Genomic DNA, 15,777 nt, shown 5'->3' with positions numbered 1-15,777 from the left:
CTACAGTGAGGCTGTTATTTTGTAAAAAGTGAGCACAAAATGGTGTTTACTCCCAGTGCTTGTGGCACCTGTAATGAGTGAGAGATTATTAGTTCTTGGACAGAAAAAAAAGAAGTTGCAGATAAATGACAAATATTAACTCATCTGTTTGTTAAAGTTTGAATGATAATGAGTATAGCATTTAGAAAGAACTAAAGGCTACTCATGAATCTGGTTTAATGATTGCCTGAACCAATCCAAAAATTGCTTATCTGGTTAGAGATACAATAAATGAATGATCAAATGATGGTGAATTTAGAGTGTTAGCAGGTGTCTGACTCTTTACAGGAACCCATGCACAGTGAAAGTACCATTAAGGCTTTGGAAGCATATGCTGAAAAATAAAAGTTGGTTGGAAATTTTAGGAAATAGTTTTTCCTTTGCAGAATTTAAGTAACAGGGCTTTGTGAGGAGAGGGCTTCTTAATCACACCTCTGTACAAATGTGGACTCTACCAGAATACTTCACCCATTCATCATTTTTCGGTCAGTATTACTATAGAGATGCAATGCAACTCTGTGTGGAGGTTATTTTCATGATAAAATGTACTGTACTTGATATTTAAATTACCTTAGTTCTGCATTTATTGAGTCATTGAAGTCACAAATTTTTCAGGTATAATATACTGCACTGTATGGAAAGAAATTACATGACATCCAAGAAAATAGAATGTCACAACTGTCTTAAGGTATTTCTCTTATGAATACCAAAGACTGCTTTGGTACTGGAGTAGGAAACACTGGAAGGGAAATGGCATAGGAGTTTATATTAAAGAGATGGGGGTGGGTGGCCTACTATAAGGTTGTGCTTCCAGCCATACATTTGGGTTAAGGTCATAGAAGGGTCACAATCATGGCAGTGACAGAATCAGATAGGTTCTACTGGAAATCAATTCCCCCAAAAAATTTCCCAGGAAGTGGAGTGGAGGACAGATTGGAAAGGAACCAGACTGCAGGAGTCAAGATGACAATTTAGAATATTTTCATAATCTTAAAGAGATGATAAGGATCTCACAATAGCTTCAAATCCAGTGCTTCTCAACCCTGGCGAGATATGACAGTCAGTTGAAGAGCTCTTGAGACTGCAGATTCCCGAATACCATTCTGATCATTAATATCAGAATCTCTAGGAGTGACACCTGGGCACTGATATTTTTTAAAATTCCCCAGATGATGCTGATGCAAGATGAGAGTTGGGAATTCTGCTGTTTAAGCCAAGCAATGGCGATAGATGTGGATGAATTAAAAAAAAATACATTCAGGAGTTAGAATTTGATGATGACTGATAGAAATGGAGGAATTGGGAGTATGTAACTTCAAGGTGTAGGTCTTGGACAGTTTGGAGGATAGGCAGTCATTATGATGGAAAATATGGAGGATCTTCTTACAGTTAAACATATTTCAAGACAGCTATAGTCTCCTCAAAACCCAGCCTGTCCTACTATCCTATAACCTTGGAGGGACAGTCAGCAAAGAAAGCCTCTATTATTTGAAAAAAAAAAAATTTCAAATTGGTTGGCTAATGTCAGGAAAATCATATGCTCTCAAAAGGCAAAAGGGAAATGGCTTGACTGTACGTGCCTATTCTCAAAGGAGATCTGGGTATTGAAATAGCAATATTTCATTATGTGGATTTTGCTCCTGAGATTAGATTTATTATTTCTTTTCTTTAAGATTGAGGTAGAGCATCTCCTCAGAGGACAGTGTTTCTCGGCAAATTGGTCTAAAGGGCCATGAAGTTTCGTAGCAATTATTAGGTTTCACTCTTCTTGAAAACCAGTGTCTACCTGCAAGTGTCTTCTCTTTCACTTCCTGCTGGCCTTACTACTGTCTCTTGCTGTTCTCTCCCCATTTAATGGTTGTATCTTTCTCTTAGGCAGGATCTCTCACCCTACAAAGGACTCTACCAGCACTAGGCTTATCCTTAGAGCTAGTAGCTAATCACTATGGCCATGGGATGGGCTAATCTGATTGATCTGGGTCACTAGTCTACCATTGGTGGGAGGAATGAAGTCAACACCACCTAAATCATGTGCATTAAGACCTGGTTGGGAAAAGGATTATTGTATACCATCATCAGCAGAAATATACGTAGGGTAAGCAAAAATGACCGGTGACCAGTAAAACTTCAGTGAGTCTCCAATATTTTATTCCTTTGAGCCTCACCAGCATCCTGTGAATCCCAGGAATAGTCCATGGATTACTATGTTCCCTTTCCAACCTCCATGCACAGCTAGGTGTACAGACAGAGATGGCCATGCTTCACAAAGAGGCCCTAGAGATTTCAGAGAAAAAAAAAAAAAAAACCCTGGAGGAAAAAGCTAAAATGAAGGCCAACTTGCACCATCCCTCTCATTTCTTGTCCCAGAGCCCTATTCCTCTTTTCTACTTTGTTGACTTTGATAAATGAATAAATGAATGAATAAATAGATGAATGAATACGTGAATACATATCTGGGTCCTATACATATGTTCCCCGCAAATGCCATGCCAGCCTTCCCTCTTTCCTCCATAAAATAAATTGGGTGATTATTGGAATATAAGAGCTGAAAAAGTAGGAGTTCTTAACCTCAGGCTCTAGGGAAAACAAAATGGATCTCGTGAAAAGTAATGCTTAATGAGTTAATTTCCAAAAGCCTGAAACAGAGCTTTAAAAATGTTCTTTTTTAAAAAATAGCAGTTAAGGTTTTGATAATCTACCCCCGGGAAGTCATCTAAAACCGCTGATGAAGCTTTTTGCAAAGAGATTTTTATCACACGGCTATTTATAACTGCAGAAAATTGTAAACAACTTAAATGTTCAACATTGAAGGAACAGTTAAATAACATATGCTACAGCCCCTCAAAGAATATAACGTATCATTAAAAATAATGTTAATAATAAATTTGTAATAGTATAGAAAAAAACTCATAAAGTAAATGAAAAGCAAGATAGAGGATTATATATGCACAGTGGACTTAGCTATATAAAAAAAATAAAGCTTTTCACAGAAAAAAGAAGTGCAGAAAAATGTTGTTTTTGGTGATAATAAAATACTTGATTCTCCTCCTCTACCAACTTTTCACTTTTCTCTAGCTTCCATATATATAGTAAACATAATCAACTGATGTTCAGTTCTCAGACATCTTGATCGACCTGTCAGCAGAATTTGACTTAGCTGATCACTCCCCGCTGCTTGAAATACTTTCCAAACTTGCCTTTCAGAACACCGTACTCTCCTGATTTTTATCCCACCCCACTGGTTCCTCCTTCCCTGCCTCCTTTCCATGTCTGGTCTTCTCTCTGATCTCTTAGTTTAGGGTGTCCCAAAACTTGGTTCTCATATCTTTACCCTTCCCTGGCCACACCCACTTCCTTAGTGATCTCATCCAGCAGCATGACTTGACATATTATCTATATGCCAATAATTTTCCCATTTACATCTCCAGATTAGACCTCACTTCTAAATTCTAGACTTGAATATGCAACCCTCCTAAACATTGCCACAAAAAGATGTCTCAAACAATCCATATCCAGAGCTGAATTTCTGATCCTGTCTCCCTAAACCTACTCCACTTGGAACCTTTCCTACCTGTCTCAATCCAGATTTTGTCATTAAATCAAAATCACTGCAACAATTATAGGAATAAAGAAATGTAGTAGTTAAGTGGGTGCTTTCTCAAATGTGATCATGGTCGGAAAAATGAAGACCAAGAAGCCAGAAGGTCAAGGAAAGACCCACCCCAAAGCCAGTGGCTCTCAAATGTTCTCTGGAGAACTGTAGCAATTCTCAGGCTTTGTGGCCAATCTCCCACCAACTGTCTCACCCTCAGAAAGCAAAACAGGCTCTTCCAGAAGCTGGAGAAGCCACTGTAAATCTTGAAGCTGCCTATACATGTGCGTTCCATGACCTACTGACAGAATGGTCTCTCCTCACTTTTGCCTCTCAAATTTCTCATTGAAAAATTATAACTTGGAACAGCATAGGGAAGGTGAATCTAGAAAATATGGTTCTTAGAAAGTGTGGAATCTAGAAGATATGGAACCACTTCAATTCATGGCAATGCCAGTCTTAGAGTTACTTAGGACCCAAACCTCAGAGATAGTTTGACTCTTGCTTTCACACTCTATTTCCAGTCTATCAGGAAATCCAGTTGTCTCAACCTTCAAATATATCCACTAATGGCCACTGGAGTGTAAGTTCCAGGAAAGGAAGATTTTTATCTGTTTTATTCACTACACTTAGAAGAGTGTCTGGCACATAGTGGGCCATTTAATGAATATTTATTGATGAATGAACTAGTAATGCCACAACAGCTCTTTTTCGGTTACTACTTGCTTGGATTTTTCCCCTCTTCTTTTAGTTTCATCCTATTTGTGTCTTTGAAACTAAAATGAGTGTCTCTTAAACAACATATAACTGAATAATGATTTCTGTCAATTCTCTACCTTTTGATTAGTTTAATCCATTTATATCTAAAGTAATCACTAACAAAGGAAGATTTACTTCTACCATTTCGCTTTTTGTTTTCTGCTTATAGCTTATTTGTTCCTGAATTTTTTTTTATGGCTTCCTCCTTTTAGGAATAATTGATATTTTTCTAGTGTATAGCTTTTCTAATTGCTTATTTCTGTGGGATTTTTATTTTTTTCTTAGTGGCTACCCATGGGATTATAATAAATATCTTAACTTTGTAATGTCATAATTCCTACAATCAAGTTTGAAAATTAATACCAACTTAGGTTCAACAATGTACAAAAACTTTGTGTCTTTACAAGTTCATCCTTTTTGCTGTTGCTGGCCACAAATTACATCTTTATATGTTGTGTGCCCATTAACATACATTTATCATTACAGCTTTATGCAATTGTCTTTTAAATCATATTGAACAGGAGCACCTGGGTGACTCAGTCAGTTAAACATCCAAATCTTGATTTTGGTTCAGCATGATTTCAGGTCCATGAGATTGAGCCCTGTGTCAGGCTTAAGATTCCTGGTTTAAGATTCTCTCTCTTTCCCTCTCCCTCTGCCCTCCCCACTGCTTACACTCTTTCTTTCTCTCTCTAATATTAATTAATTAATTAATTAATTGTATTAAACAAGAAAGAAAAATTACAATACTTACAAGAAATGCAATAATAGACCTCCCTGTGACTCGCCATCATGAACAGCACCTTAGTGAAGATCACAGAGATTGAAGCCAACCAAGATGGCTCGGACTCAAAAGAACAAGGCCACAGCACACCCCCAGGGCTGCTTAAGGCTTGCCTTGCTAATCTTCATAGAGAACTCATTATCCCAAAAGGTGGTGGTGGTGGTGGGCCAGGAGAAGGTTTTGATGTGGCCCAGACAGATGATGCTCGAATTGGGTTTGTGGGTTTTCCATCAGTGGGGAAGTCAACACTGCTTAGTAACCTGGCAGGTGTATATTCTGAGGTGGCATCCTATGAGTTCACTACTCTGGCCACTGTGCCTGGTGTCATCAGATACAAAGGTGCTAAGATCCAGCTCCTGGATCTTCCAGGTATCACTGAAGGTGCAAAGCATGGGAAAGGTAGAGGCTGTCAAGTCATTGCAGTGGCCTGAACATGTAACTTGATCCTGATTGTTCTGGATGTCCTGAAACCCTTGAGACATAAAAAGATAATTGAAAATGGGCTGAAAGGCTTTGGCATTCGTTTGAACAGCAAATCCCCCAACATTGGCTTTAAGAAGAAGGATAAAGGAGGCATTAAGCTCACGGCCACTCACCCTCAGAGTGAGCCAGATGCTGAGACTGTGAAAAGCATTCGGGCTGAATACAAAATTCACAATGCTGATGTGACTCTGCATTGATGCCACAGCAGATGACCTCATCAATGTGGTGGAAGGAAACAGAGTTTATATCCCTTGTATCTATATGTTGAATAAGATTGATCAAATCTCCATTGAGGAATTGGATATCATCTATAAGGTGCCTCACTGTGTACCCATTTCTGCCCATCACTGCTGGAATTTTGATGACCTATTGGAAAAGATCCGGGACTATCTGAAACTAGTGAGGATTTACACCAAACCCAAAGGCCAGTTGCCCGATTATACATCTCCAGTGGTGCTGCCTTATTCCAGGACTACAGTGGAGGATTTCTGCAAGAAGATTCACAAAAATCTTATCAAAGAATTTAAATATGCTCTGGTCTGGGGTTTGTCTGTGAAACATAATCCTCAAAAAGTGGGTAAAGACCATATGTTGGAGGACGAGGATGTCATTCAGATTATGAAGAAGTGAAACCTTCCCTTCTCCCCATCTGCTGGGCCAACCATAGCAGCTTTTCCTGTGACCAAGCACCCTATCCCAAACCCTTTCTAGCTTTGGCAACCAGTGGATCAGGATACAGGGGAGGGAGATGGAAGCCATCAAACTGGAACTTTAGTTGTCTTACCTTGGTGTCACCTTCTAAATTCAACTGCATAAAGGACTTGCTAGGCCAGCCAGCTATGTGTAGCTCATGTGTCATTGTCAGAATTTGTTTGGGAATGGATTGAATAAGGATGGGTATATACAGTGAGGCAGCTGCAGAAGGGGTTACTTGGGAGCTTGGTCTTAGAAATGGATAAAAATGTGACTGCAACAACAACAAAAAAGAAATGCAACAATACTAGCTTTTATAGTTACCTTTGCTGTGAAACTTTACTGTTGTTCCTTATTTTTTCACATGACTTCTAGTTGCTGTTTAGTGGCCTTTCATTTCAGCCTGAAGGGCTCCCTTTAACATTTCTCCTAAGGCATGTCCACTGGTGAAATATTTTTGTTTTTCATTTGGGAATGTCTTAAATTCTGCTTCATCTTTAAAAAGTGATTTTGCTGGACATAAAACTTGATTGACAGTTTTTTTTTCTTTCAGCACTCTAAATATGTCATCCCACTGCCTTCTAGCCTCCATAGTTCCAGAAAAGAAATATGCTGCTGGTCTTATGGAGGATCCCTTGTATATGTCAAGTCACTTCTCTTCTACTACTTTCTGTCTTTCTCTCTGGCTTTCAACAGTTTAGCTATGATGTGCCTTGGAGTTTATCCCTCTTGGAATTTATTGGGATTCTTGCATATATAGAGTTATGTCTTTCTTCAAATCGGGGAGAGTTTGAGCCATTAGTTCTTCAAATATTTTCTGCCCTTTTCTGTCTCTGTCTCTCCCTCTGAAACTCCCAGAAAGGAAAGCTTCTATAAGGTTTCCTCCAGACTTGTCTGAGAATTCATGAAGCCCTGAGAATGTGTATAAGCACCTGTGTTCATGGGTTCTTTGAAAGCCTTTATTCCCCCAAATATCTTCTTTTCCAACCTCACCTTTCCCTGGCTTTTTGCTTTATCTGTTGCTTGTCCCTATTACTATTTTTTGCTCCATACTACTGTATTCAATACCTTTGTCTTTAAATATTTTCAGCAAGTGCCACTTGGGGAGCTCTTCAGCCCTGGGAACACTCCAAGTCAGGTGATATGAGGCCACACTTTGTACCAGTGCTAAGGGGAATTGCCAGACAGGTCAAAACACAATCACAGCTCTTTCAAAATAAGATTCATAATGATCCCTGTGGCACTAGCGACCTCCACGAGGAGCTCAGTGTTTTTATGGCCACAGCCGATCTGGAGAGTGGGGTATGCCAAGCATGCAATTTAAAATGACATAGCAGGGACACCTGGGTGGCTCAGTGGTTGAGCATCTGCCTTTGGTTCAAGGTGTGATCCCAGGGTCCTAGGATTGAGTCTCACATTGGGCTCCCTATGGGGAGCCTGCTTCTCCCTCTGCCTATGTCTCTGCCTCTCTTTCTCTGTTTCTCATGAATAAACAAAAATCTTTAAAAATAAAAAAAATAAAAATAAAATACCATAGCACTATCTCACTGCAATGCAGCAATGTCTTAGGCTTTCCCCCCAGTTGTTCTAAGTTTTTTGTTTGTTTGTTCATTTTTTGTTTTGTTTTGTTTTGTTTTACTATCTTTCAGAGTTCTTTGAAAGCTGATTCTGAGAGTTTCTACTAGCTTATTAGTTTTTGACATGATGGAACCAGGGAGCTCTCTATGCTGCCACTTTCAGTAATACCACCTCCACCATTGCCAAGCTTCTTAAGTTAGATACTCCGATAATTTCTTTTCATACTTTCTTCTTTTCTAAAATAAGCATTTAAGGATCACAAGTATTTCTCAAAGATGCTTTAATCTCCTCTCACAAGTTCTGACAGATATTATTGTCATTACTATTCCATTATGATTAATTAATCTATAATTTCTATCACAGTTTATTCTTGGACAAATTGTTATTTAGAAGTATGTTTTTTAATTTTCAAAAATGCCAGGCTTGTCTAGTTATGTCTTTGTTATTGTTAGCTTAATGTCTCGTATGTTTTAGATGCTTTTGAAATTGGATGAAACTTGACACATGGTCTAGTGCATAACAATCTTATAATGTGCTATGTGCCTTTCAAAATATGCGTTCTCCAGATTTGAGGAGCAATACTTATATATTTATATCAAGTCAAGGTTGTTTATTGTGTAATTCAAATCTTTTCTATCCTTAGTGACTGTTTTCTTTACTTGATCCATAAGTAACTAAAAGAAGATGCTAAAATCTGCTGGTATGGCAATACATTTGTCTATGTCTCCCTGTAGTTCTATTATTTTTTTACTTTATTTATTCTAACAAGTTTAGAATTGTCACATCTTCCAGTGAATTAAACTTCTAATCAATATTCAGTAACTCTATCTTCAGTAATGCTCTTAGCTTTTAAGATTTTATCTTCTATTGGTGTAGCCACAGCATCTTTGTTTTAGTTAATATTTGCCTGATATATTCTTTTTTAGGAACATTTTGTGTTTTTATGTTGTAGCTATTTCTATTTTCTTCTCTCCTTAGAGCGAGTATTCATGGGCCTAGTTCTATGTGCAGTATGACCACCTGCTACAAGAGGGTAGGAGTCCTCTGGATAAGAAGACCAGGGGGAGCATAAGAGGTGGAGCCCTCGTATCTGTCAAGTCACTTCTCTTCTACTGCTTTCTGTCTTTCTCTCTGGCTTTCAACAGTTTAGCCATGATGTGTTTTGGAGCACATCTCTTTAAGTTTATCCTGCTGGAAATTCATTGGGATTTTTGCATGTATAGAGTTATGTCTTTTTTCAAATTGGGGAGAATTTTGGCCGTTATTTCTTCAAATATTTTCTGCCCTTTCCTGTCTCCCTCCCTCCCTCTGAAACTCCCAGAAAGGAAAGCTTCTATAAGGTTTTCTCCAGACTTGTCTGAGAATTTATGAAACCAGTCCTGAGGCTGGGTGACCCTGGCAAGTGTCAACACATGTTGGCTGAACCATCCAAGTGATTTCTGATGGCCAGGCCTTCTTCCTAGTGTTGACCTTGGACACAGATAGAGTCTCCCTATGACTTTTTGGTGTCTGAAACTCTCGGAATTCCTTTAAGAAGCCCTGATCCCCCAGGTTTTTGTTCAGAATGCCCCCTCTGTTTTGTTTGTGATTCAAAACAACACAAACTCTTTCCTCATCGTAAATCTGCTGTTGTCTGAAAATTGTGTGGAATCTAGACTTTGCCAGTTTTCTTATATCTGAGGGCTGGCATCCTTCAATTACAGAGAATTCATAGCCACTGTCTCTTTGAATAATGCCTCTTTTCCATTCTCTTTATCATCTTCTGGACCTGCAATGAGATTTTCGTTGGACTTTCTCATTCTATTCACTGTGTGTCTGAACTTCTCTTTGATCCACCTCCTTGTGTCTCCATTGCCTCCAGGGTAATTTCTTCGGACATATCTTTAAACTTCCAATTTTCTTTTCATCTGGTTCCAATCTTCTATTTAGCAGTGTTTATTGAGATTTTAATTTCAATTACTATGTAATTTTTCTACACGTCTTAAAGTTCTATTTTGTGCTTGTTATAATATATCTGCTCAGTTACAGTTGTCTTTTAATCTCATCACATTTAGAATCCTCTGCCTTGTTTTCATGTTTTTAAAAGCAATACAATATTATTGTTTATCTGATATTTCTAACATATGAGATCTTTGTACATCTGTTTCCTGTGCATACACAGGTGTTTACGTTTGCACAGAGGAATTTCCCACAGGCTACAGCACACTCAGGAGAGAACAAAGTAAACCAGGAAATAGAGGCTTAGTGTTACTGTGAAAATGGTTTCGACCTGATAGATCGAGGGTCTCAGGACCCTTAGGGGTGTCCTCAGATCACACTTTGAGAAGTGCTTTCCCAAAACATCCATTTATTTAATGAATTATTTTTCTCCAGTGCATCCAGAATTACCCTGGGGAATTGCCCTTGGCAACTTTGGGAAGCTATCAACCTTGGGAACATAGAGAAATTGAAAACTCCCAATCATTTTCCTTAAGGCTTAATTTTCTCTAAAACTCTAAGAATGACTGCAAGCAAGTTTTAAAAATCTAGTGTAACCGTCTGATGTTTTTGCTTCTTCCCCCTCTCCTCTTTAGCATTTTGATCACTACATAATCCTCCATTTGGACAACTATATCATAAGGCTTTTACTGCCATAACGAAGGTTTATTAAAGGAACACAAAAACAAAGCAAAAAAAAAATCATCTACTTCTTAGCTTTTGAATTTCAAGTGAGTTGGAGGAAAAGCTGAAAAGCTAGGCTACCTGGACCCAGAAATGGGAAAGGCCAGGGGGCGTGTGCGGGCGACAAGAGCCTAGAGCCTAGACATCAGGCTGCTGCTGAGAAGGAGACCTTGAGCCTTGAGGCCCTCTAGAACCAACATTAAGGAGACGTGGGAGGGGAATTCAAGAGCAAGGGGATCTGTGACCCATTTTCTCAAGAGAAAGTCCAGGGAGTGAGTGAAACACTGGGTTCCCCCCTCCACCCAGCACCAAAAGTGAGAAGAAATGTCTGTGTGGGTGTGTAGGCAGAGAGCCTGAAATAGGCACCCGCTGTCTGCAGACACTGCCCTGCATCCTGGTGCCAGGGCAGAGAAATGTATTCTGAGCAACCGAGAGAAGAGAGCCTGCGGCCTAAAGAGGCTGTGCAGTGGGCACGACAGGCATCACTTTGATCTGCTGACAACCAAAAGCAAGACAGGGTTGGGCATTTCTTAGTAGATGCCAGTGAGGACTAGGGAAGACACCTGGGACCAGACACCATGCCTGCGTGCATGCACACAGATGCACACATACACATGCACACGCACGACTTGACATTGCATACGTTTTCTTGAACTTAAAGAGGACTACAGAGACAGGGGAAGAGTAAACACTTAATTGACTGCAATTAAGTTCTTGACATCCAACAGAGTAGGAGTTCATACTAGCAATTAATTTTTGGTTTAGAAGATGAAGGATGTTATTTTTCTTGCACACTACAAGCCAAAGTATAACAAATACTCTGGCTCCAGGATCCCTTAGCTGCGGTGACAGGTGGGAGGAGGTGAAGAGGGAAAAGAGGGAGGGGATGCGGGTTGGCTGCCCGCTGCTTCCCTTCTATGGGGGCTGCATCACAAATGAGGCTCATCATGGCTCAGGCATGTTTACTACTCAGCAAGGCTCTCAGCCAGAGAACATAATTGATGTGCACAGAGCCGGCCTGTTGCAAGCTCATGGTGCAAGGGCCTCTAATTCAGAGAAAAAGGAATTGGGCCTCTGCCAGTCATGTACCTATTCTGCTTTCATGTGGGCATCAGTCAGTTCCTGGTTTCCGTCTGACAAACCAGGAAAAATAAAACTGTCAGAATCCAGGCACGCTCTTTATTGGGACTGTTAGCTTGGTAATGGAAGGGAATGTTATTGCTCTAGGCATTTGCATAATATCTATTGATCAAGCCTCCTCGAAGCTCCTATTCTTCATGCTGGGTTCTGGCAGCGAGGGAGGATGTGCTTGGGTCTCACATCACAGCCTCTACACCTTCAGGCCAGGCCACTGTCACTAACACAGTTCAAGAATAGGGCCGAAAGCCCCTGTTCTGACCAAAAGAGAGGCAGCCTTAGGCTGGGGCAGCCATGTGAGATTGGGAGTCGAGGCTGCTGAGTTTTATTTACAGCTTTGCCACCACCTTGCTGTGTGACCTTGGGCATGTTGCCAGCCCATTCTGTTCCTGTCTGCATTCCACACTGTCTGGAATCCTTCCATTAAAGAGTCCCTCCTGCGCCAAGGTTTGATGCCCCCCATTAAAATGAAACAGTGCTGTTGAGAGAATAATAAGTGGCTTCAACCATTAGCCCTGCAGAATTAGTTGTCAGATTTGTTCACAACTGAGAGCCCTTTGGTTTTGGTGGGCTGAAGTGGGGGTGATGGGAGAGGGAAGTACACTACCTGGAGGTTGAGACTCTATTGCCTGGGAGTGGAGTGGGAAACATAGAGAAGGATCCTTGTGAGTCATTACAGAATCATAGACACAGGTCCAGGAGATATAGCTTGGGTCATTGCACCCATCTCCCCACTGTGCCTGAATCCCTGTCAAATGGACACAGGGTCTTTGCATAATCCCCTCTAGTAATGGGGATAAGCTACTTGAAAGCTCTAAGATATTACTGAGAAAAGGTCCTTTGCCAGTCACATATTAGTCTGGAGTCTAATGCTTTTCCCAGGCAACAGCCCTTAAAGGAATGCATGACAGGCACACACTCAGGTCAAGAGTGTGACCTTGAGTCTTCTCTTCTTCTAGATCACTAAAGTCCTATCCTTCTTCTGCAATCCATGCACTCCAACAACCCTGAGCCCCCTCGTGGCAGTCTGTTTGGTCTCTGTTCTGAAGAAACATCCAACTTCAGTCTTAAGGAGACCTCTCAGAGGCAATGGCATTTATCAGTGGGGATAAATTGAAAGAAACCCAGCAAAATGTCTTAAAATTCCTCTCCACCCATCCATTTGCCTCTCCCAAATTCTCTCTCAGCTACTCAGAATCTCTTCACTCTCCAACTCTCAGGTTCTCTCTTTCCAAAATTTCTTCCTAAACCTTCCAGGGAAAGAGGGAAGGGGATAGAAAGGGAAGTAAGGAGAAGAAAGGAAGGAAAAGTGTTATGTTCCAAACACTTATAACATTTAATCTTAACAAAATATGTATACTTACCTCAATTTTATAAGGTAGAAACAAAGACCCAAGATGTCTAAGTAAGTTTCCCAAGGTCACAGAGCAATTAAGTGGCAAACAGTGGATTCAAATAGTGACTATGTCACAGTCCAGGCCCAATTATTCTCAAAATAATTCACATCCTCCTGAAAGCTGGGGAACCAAGCCCTGGGGATCCAGACGTGGGGTATTGAATAAGGCAGGATAAGTACAGAGGAGATTAGCTGCAAATCATAGTTTGATTATAAAAACTATTCCAGGGGCAGCCTGGGTGGCTCAGCGGTTTAGCACCGCCTTTGGCCCAGGGCGTGATCCTGGAGTCCCGGGATAGAGTCCCACATTGGGCTCCCTGCATGGAGACTGCTTCTCCCTCTGCCTGTGTCTCTGCCTCTCTCTTTCTGTGTCTCTCATGAATAAATAAATAAAATCTTTTTTAAAAAAACTATTCCAATTGAAGTTCCATTTCATCTCTTTAGGTTTCCTTAGTACTACCTGGGTGGCTCATTCAATTGCATATCCAACTCTTGATTTCAGCTCGGATCATGATCTCAGGGTCATGAGATGGAGCCCCATGTCCAGCTCCATGCTGGGTATAAGTCTGCTTAAGATCCTTTCTTTCCCTCTCCTTCTGTCCCTCCCCCAACTTGCACTTTCTCAGAGAAGGAGAAGGAGAAGGAGAAGGAGAAGGAGAAGGAGAAGGAGAAGGAGGAGAAGGAGAAGGAGAAAGAAGGAGAAGGAGAAAGAAGGAGAAGGAGAAGGAGGAGGAGGAGGAGGATGATGAGGAGGAGGAGGATGAGGAGGAGGAGGAGGAGGTTTCCTTTATATTCTAAGTCCGAAGAGAAGTTCACATACTAAAAATGGAGATTTGTTGAATATGTAAAATTCAGGCCCTTAGTTAAATCTTTTAAGAAGATTCTTCCTGTGTTTGCCCTTAATCTTTTGTTTCTATGTAATTTTAGTATCTAGAACTTGACTAGGAGAACAGAGAAGGCTCTTATGAGTCTCATCCATGAGTCTCTCACAGTCTCGTTAGAAAGACTAGTAAATGCAATGACACACAGAGTGATGAATGACAATACGTGTGTCATACTCCCATGCCGTCACACATACTGCTTTCTTGCTGTGATCTTTCTAGCAAAGTGCTGCTCATTTTTCAAGATACAAAGCTCCAGGGGCACCTCTGTGAAACCTGCCTTGTCCTCTTGGTCCCTACCCCAGCATATTTGATTCATCACCCAATCCTTTATACAGATATCATGCAGTAATATGTTAAATTATCTTACATGCTTCCCTTTGACACTTGAATGTGAACAAGTTGAGGATAGGAATGGAATTTTCTTCCTTGTAGTGTTTCTAGCTCATGGCATGGTATTTAAAGCCTAGCAGATAGCAATCAATAAGATAGACTGATGATCACTTAAAGAAGGGCTAGATGAAGTGATGCAAGTCAGCATCCTCCAGGGAAACATGGTGGGAACTTCATGGTGAGGTGGAACTTGCAGTGGCTCTTAAAGGGTAAATAACATTTGGGGTTGTTGATGCTGCCAAAAGTACAGGAGAAGGTCACCAGCCAGGAAGATAAGGGCCCAAAATACAAGGAAACCTTCCTATGGCTTTATGGTGGCCCCGATTTCAAATACCCCATCCTGTTGTCAGACATTGTTATAGCTTCAGAATGAGGAAACTGGTTTCACAGAAAAGGTGGATGTTATTCTGAATCACAAATTAGGCCAAGTGCTCATCATAAATCGCTTGGGACCAGAGCTGCTCAAAGGGATACCTAGAGTTTCAAACACAAAGTATGAGGTGATTACATCTGGGTCTCAACCCAACATTAGGAAGATGGCCCAGCCACCTTGAAGCCCTTAAATTCACTTTGACAGTTTAACAAACATTTGCAGTTATCTTGCCAGGTCCAGGAGGGTTACCCAGTCTCCAAGCTCCTTCCCATCTTCTCTGCTCTTTCTTCCTTCTTCTGAGGTCTACATTTGTAACAGATTGTCAACAGGACAGAGGGCTAGGTCCATCAAAATTTGCTCTCAGGATTTTTCACACTCTATATGATACTATCTGTAATGATGGTTACATTTTATTATACATTCATCCAAACGCCTGGGATGTACACCACCAAGAGAAAACCCTAATGTAAACTATGGAGTTTGGATGATTATGATATGTCAATATAAGTTCATTAATTGTAACGAATGCACTGCTCCTGTGGAGGATTGATACTGAGGGAGGCTGTGCGGGTGTGAGGGCAGGGAGTAGTTGTACTTCTGCTCAATTTTACCGTGACCCTAAAACTGCTCTAAAAAAATTAAGATTTTATAAAAGAAAATGAAAACTTGCTCTCAGGAAATAAGAAGAAAGAAAGAAATACCCACAATATACCCATGCAGACATGTTCTGGTACGTTCAGCGACTAGCTCTGGATATTCTTTGATGGCAACGGTGGCTGCTTCTGCGGAACTGAGTGAGTGGGAGTCAAAAGTAGGTGGAGGGTGCCTTTCTTATTTTTAGTTTTTATTCTTTATATTGAAATATGAAGTCTAATCCTGTGCACACATTACAAATATCAGTTTAATGAATGTTCACAAACTGAATACACCTATGTAACTAGCACCCAAATCAAGAAACAGAGCACTGGCAGCTTTCCCCAAGCCGCCTCCACCAGCTTGTAGTCACCA

General features: G+C 40.6%; 1 protein-coding gene and 1 pseudogene across 2 annotated transcripts in view; both read left to right on the top strand.

Annotated features, from left to right (window-relative positions):
- NPSR1 (neuropeptide S receptor 1) overlaps positions 1-15,777 on the top strand; it is a 145,240-nt gene that overhangs the window by 67,018 nt on the left and 62,445 nt on the right. The window lies entirely within an intron of this gene.
- On the top strand, positions 5,183-6,287 carry LOC140609449 (developmentally-regulated GTP-binding protein 1 pseudogene; annotated as a pseudogene).

This window comes from Canis lupus, chromosome 18 (genome assembly GCF_048164855.1).
Source record: "Canis lupus baileyi chromosome 18, mCanLup2.hap1, whole genome shotgun sequence".
Taxonomy (NCBI): Eukaryota; Metazoa; Chordata; class Mammalia; order Carnivora; family Canidae; genus Canis; species Canis lupus.
Note: the sequence above shows the minus strand (reverse complement) of the source record. Positions and strands in the feature narration are given on the sequence as shown.